At 40.2% G+C, this 5,430-nt stretch overlaps 1 long non-coding RNA gene across 1 annotated transcript; it reads right to left on the bottom strand.

The window, feature by feature from the left end:
- Positions 1-1,739: 1,739 nt before the first annotated feature.
- On the bottom strand, positions 1,740-3,403 carry LOC109969236 (uncharacterized). Its single transcript, XR_002276237.1, has 5 exons — positions 3,359-3,403; positions 3,164-3,232; positions 2,657-2,745; positions 2,293-2,386; positions 1,740-2,156 (listed from the first exon to the last, which is right to left on the bottom strand). It is a non-coding gene; the product is annotated as an uncharacterized LOC109969236 (long non-coding RNA).
- Positions 3,404-5,430: the final 2,027 nt, after the last annotated feature.

The following is a 5,430-nucleotide window of genomic DNA, read 5'->3' as shown; positions in this document are numbered from 1 at the left end:
TGAATGACAATGATTTTTTGAAGAAATGTGTCTCTCAATGGATATCTTTTCAAAATAAAATCCTCCTTATTCCTTGTTAGGTTTAATGTTAAATGCAGCGAGTTTCACCTTCAGCTAACACCGTCTCAGCTCAGCTCTTACACAATTGATATTCTGATTGAATTTCTCCCTGCCTTTATTACACACCACCACAGCACACTGCATAAACCAGGCTGATCAGCAACTAATTTTGCACTCCAGCTGTGGATAGCTGCACTCCTCTTTCAGGTTTGTGGAAATCATTTGGTTTTTAAATTGAAAAGTTTTCTCCCCAGTTCTTGAACAACAGTGTGCAGTGAGGACACTATAGTGCTGAAAACAGGGCTGTAGCCTGGGTGTCTAGAAATACTGAGACCATACATGCTCAGCAGAACCCCAGTTTCTCATAGCTATGTAACATGTTTAGCATATGATTTGAAAAAAAGAGTTGACCAAAGTGCTGTACTAAACTTAAAATCACTATCAAAGAGGACTCCCAGATTTGTAGCATAGGGTTTACAGTAGGAAGCCATTAAAGATAAACAACTCTGAGGTGTTAACAGGCCCAAATGTCACTATATGTGTTTTTTATTATTCAAATTAAGAAAATTTAGAGACATCCATGCTTTAATGTCCTCCAAGCATTAAAACAGTTCAGAGGCAAATAAATCTGAGTATCGTCAGCAAAGCAGTGAAAAGAAATATATTTGTTGAAAATGGATCTGAGTGAAAGCATAAACAAAGAAAACAAAATGGTGCCCATGGGGCAGCCCACAACTAAGGATGACTGAGGAGGATTGGAAACCACCCAAACTAATAGAAAAAGTCCTGTTCATCAGATAAGATTTAAATCACTTCAGCACAGTGCCTCTTATGCCACAACAGGATGTGAGTCCAGAAATAAGTATCATCTGATCCACAGTGTCAAACACAACACTAGCATTGTGTGTTATGACCAAAAACAACTATATTCCCATAAGCCTTAGCTGTAGTTAGTTGATGTTCGTCTGGTAAAATACTAAAATAAGATTAACAGTGTCCTTGATGTTAGTCTCAGTCAAATTTCACCGCATGAAGGGCATAAAGGGCATCATGTGGGACTGGTCTGACCTGGGTTCACCTCATTACACTGAGCAGAGGCTGCATCAAGATCAGCAGTTCAAAAATAACCTTCAAAATGACCTCGATGTTGGCCTCGTTTTGTGGGTGGGAAGATGAGCTGTGTGAATTAAGATGTACCAGGGACAGGAGCAGAGATGAAAATGGCTATGATACAGAGAAGACAGCGGGATTGGTGAAGTGGTATTGTTTGATGGACAGGTGGCAGCTTCTGTTTTTATCTATCAAATATATTAATAAATAGTTTGAAGCATTTTTCTTTGAACTCAGTAGAAAAAGCCACTTTACACAGAGTTGTCGCCAGCATATGGTTCATTAAAGACAAAGTCTGTTGCGCTAAAACTGAATTATGATACTCACCATTTTCAAATACTGCAGCCTAGTTTCCCACATTGACAGCTGGCATGAAAGTGTAGCTTATTCTGAATTTTTATTGAAGTGAGAAGTCATCTAACAACTTTTGATTATAATGAATTCATTTAATTATTCTTTTGTACTTTATCAGTATTTCACTGAACAGTTACAAAATACAACTCAAGTAATTAATGATATACATTAAAGTTAATAGTAAAACATAGAAGTGAATATATATTTGTGTTATTTTACAGGTCATATAGCAGCTGTAGTATGTCAGCAACAATTCCCTGGCCCCTGAGTGAAATGATAAACTTTCTCTTTGTGGATGACTTTGTCTTGGAACAATCCTTTAATTAGCTGTTTGTATGTTGAAGCAGATGGCAAACACACCAACACCTCACCCAGTCTCTGTAGAGTAAAACATTTGGATGCTGCACTGCTTTGCTACTTCTCTGGATTGTCCCCAGGAGACTGGTGATGGTCCTGGTGCCTGTGATCCTGCTCATGAGAGGGTGGGAAGTCTATCATGGGGAGATCTGTCTGGTGGCAGAGTTTCTTTGTTAGGTTGCACAGGGCCTCAAAGTCTCTGGAGACAGATGGGGAAGGAAGAGAAGAAGGGACATCTTGCACTTCATCCATCAACTGCAAGGAGCAGGATGACACTGAGGGGCAAGAGGTATGGAGGAGAGACATGAGTGTGTGTTTGTACAGTATGTGTGTGTGTAGAAAGAGAGAGAGAATGTGCATGCCTACAGACCTTTGGTTTGAAAGAGAGAGAAAATGTGCATGCCTACAGACCTTTGGTTTCCATGTAGTCTCCTTGGCTGAGTTGGCTGTAAGGGTCTGGCAGAAGATTTGAGGAAATGAGCAGGGAGAAGGACAGGAGCAAAACCTGAACAAAAAACAGATAGCAGCACTAAAACAGGGCAAACACAGAAAACAAGAAGAGCCATAAAGGGAGTTATTCAACATGACTCACATACACTTTTGCACAAAAGATGTAGGTCAGTGCTATTGAAATACTTAGTTGAAATCAGGTAAACAGCAGTAAACAGTGGAGCACTGGGAGTGTTTTCGCTGCATTTCACTATTATGTATCTATTGTACAGTTGTTGCAGACAGAGCAAACTCTCTGTGGTTCTCTGTGTGTTGTATATCTCACCAGGATGTAAGTCCTTTTGTGTGTTGTTCTGCTGGAACTGTTAGTTAGGAATGAGAGCCTGTAGTCGACTCAGCTGCTCCAGCAGAGCACTGCAACACAAAGACAGACAGAAAGAGGAAAGAGACTCACACTTGGCCACAGGTTCCTTAAAATATAGGCATCAGTTTCTCAGTGTGTGATCACTAGAAAATAAAATGACAAGGAATAAAACAGCACGACACCAGGTGCATGTAAGGTGTGTGATCACTAGCAACTAAAATGACAAGGAATAAAAACAGCACGACACCAGGTGCATGTAAGTGGCCTCGGGTTTGTTTCAGTTCACTGTAGCACTGTGTTAGCCAATGTCAGGAGCAGAAACTTAATGAAGAGGAAGGCAGAGAACACAGTGTAACATTTTAAAACTAATTGTTTTTTTTATACAGAGCCTCCTTAGTCATCATTTTTGAGTGGAAAGTAATCATTCGGAAACAAAACTCATTAGCAGCAGCTCCTCTGAGGACTCACCTGTTGGTCTCCTCTAACTGCTGGATCTTTCTCTTCAGTTCGAGGTTGTGAGCGCTACAAGCAGACATCCTACAGAAAGAGACGGAGAGGAAACAAGAGAGAGGCAATCAAATAATGCTAGGTTGTGATGCTAAATTGTCTTCCCTTCATTTCTCTGGTTGCCAATATCCTTCTGCTCAGTGTTATCTCATATACCATTCTGTCATCCAGTGACCACCTCTCAGCACCTCTATCTTCTTCTGCTGTCTCTCTTGTTTCTTTTAGTCACTGTGAGTCACGCTCCATTAAGGCCCTCTGATTGAACTCAGTCATGACTGATAATGATATCCTGTTGATATGCTCTGCTTGCAGCTGGCTTAATTATCAACACATGCTGACTCGTCTCAGTGGGAGTGACGGTCTCACCTCCGTCATAAACATTTTGTTATTCAGAGGCAACAGAGCTCAAGCTTGAATGAGATATCGAGGGGATGCTATCACAAACTGTTCACAGATTTGAACAGATGACTCTGTTGTTCTGAGGTAAATCAGTGATAGCAGGTGTTAGACTAGTGATGCAAGGACAAGCATTCACTAAGTAGTGTAAAGCACTTTGAGTGTACTTCAATGCGTAGAAAGGTGTTTTAAAAGTATGACTATTCTGAAGCTCAGTATCAATAAAACAAAGCATTAATACAAATACCCCTTGATTGTTTATGAACAATAAATGGTAAGGAGCTGACAAAATTCTTTTGATGGCACTGTGCACTGCTGCAAGTTCTAGCATGGCAATGCCATTTTGTAAGTCTGCCAACCTCTTTGGTTCAGACTGAAATATCTCAGCATTGGGTTTAGATGATCGTGGTCCCCATCGAATGAGTTCTACTGACTTTTCCTCTAGTGTCACCTTGAGATTCATGTGTTTTTGACTGAAATGTCACCAACAACTGCTGCCTCAAGGAGCTGCTAGTATGACTGTAGCAGTCTTGTAGTGCTCCAGTCCAGGACTCCAACTCCAGTCCTTATTTTCAGGATTCGTGACGAAACTTGGATTTGAGCACTGCTGACTCGAACGTGGGCTTGGACTCGAGCATTGACTGCTTTCAGACTCAGAGGTTGGAGATGAGGACTCTAATAATTTGGCATAAGATATTAATTAAAACCCGTTTGCCTGCACCATGCTGTATCCAGCACACTTCCATCGAAGCGTACGCTCTGCCTTTCTATAAATGATTGTTATGTATCAAATAACTGAGCAATATGGTGATGCAATACACTGTTAGAAAGTTTGGGGTCTCAGGATTTCAGACCCAAAAACTGGCAAATGATGAGTTATTCACCAGCTGTCTTTAATGTAGACCTTGATGACTCAGACTGTGGTAATGTGGACTTAACTCGGATCCAACTTAAATGATACTTTGGTCACTCAGACTTGAACACTGGTGACTTGGACTCAAGGTTTAGTGACTCGACTAGAGCACTGGACTGTAGACTCTTGTGAGCAGCAGTGTGAACCCATGAGTGTCTGTGGGCACAGTCACAAGAGTACAAGCAGTTTACTCATCATATTTTGAAAGTGCTTTACTGCCTTAATAACCTGACATAATATATTTGTTGTTATATTAGAAAACCATGTCCAGGTTAGTAGTTCTTTATAGTTTGTTTATTCTATAATCCACATTTCTCATGTGAAGCTGTGTCAAAAAATAATTCTCAGTGTGACTGAATTATAATGAACAATACTAGGGGATAAATAAAGTAATAATCCACAAGACCCATGTTTTTCCACTTTGGCAACATTTGTGTTAACTGTCTGTTATTTCTGTGCTGTTTTGACACCGAATTCCCCTGATAGCTATTAACTTTGTATCTCTGTGAAGCCTTTTCCCCTGTTTTTATTTCAAACAAACTGCTGCCACTGTGAATTTTCTGAGTCAAAAAAGCTTTTTCAAGAGACATGATAAACGCCAGGTATTTACAAATGAAATACTTTTCATGGAGTCTATTTTTCCAGCAATGACATACTGTATGACAAAACTGGTTATTTATCTGTAATCTCGTCCCATCTGTACAGTTTATTAAGTGTATGACAATGCAGGCTCATTATAAAGTGCTTCAGAGTACAAGAAATGGTGCCAGAAAAAAGCTTAATTTTCCAGGCCAAGGAATATGCAGGGATAATGACATGCTGAGTGAGGATGCTGAGTGCATCTGGGTCCTACCTTCCCTCCAGATTATCAACATATTCCCTCTTCTTCTTCCGACTTTCTTGAGCTGAACGTTTGTTG

This window comes from Monopterus albus, unplaced genomic scaffold, assembly GCF_001952655.1.
Source record: "Monopterus albus unplaced genomic scaffold, M_albus_1.0 scaffold172.1, whole genome shotgun sequence".
NCBI classification, from domain to species: Eukaryota; Metazoa; Chordata; class Actinopteri; order Synbranchiformes; family Synbranchidae; genus Monopterus; species Monopterus albus.
Note: the sequence above shows the minus strand (reverse complement) of the source record. Positions and strands in the feature narration are given on the sequence as shown.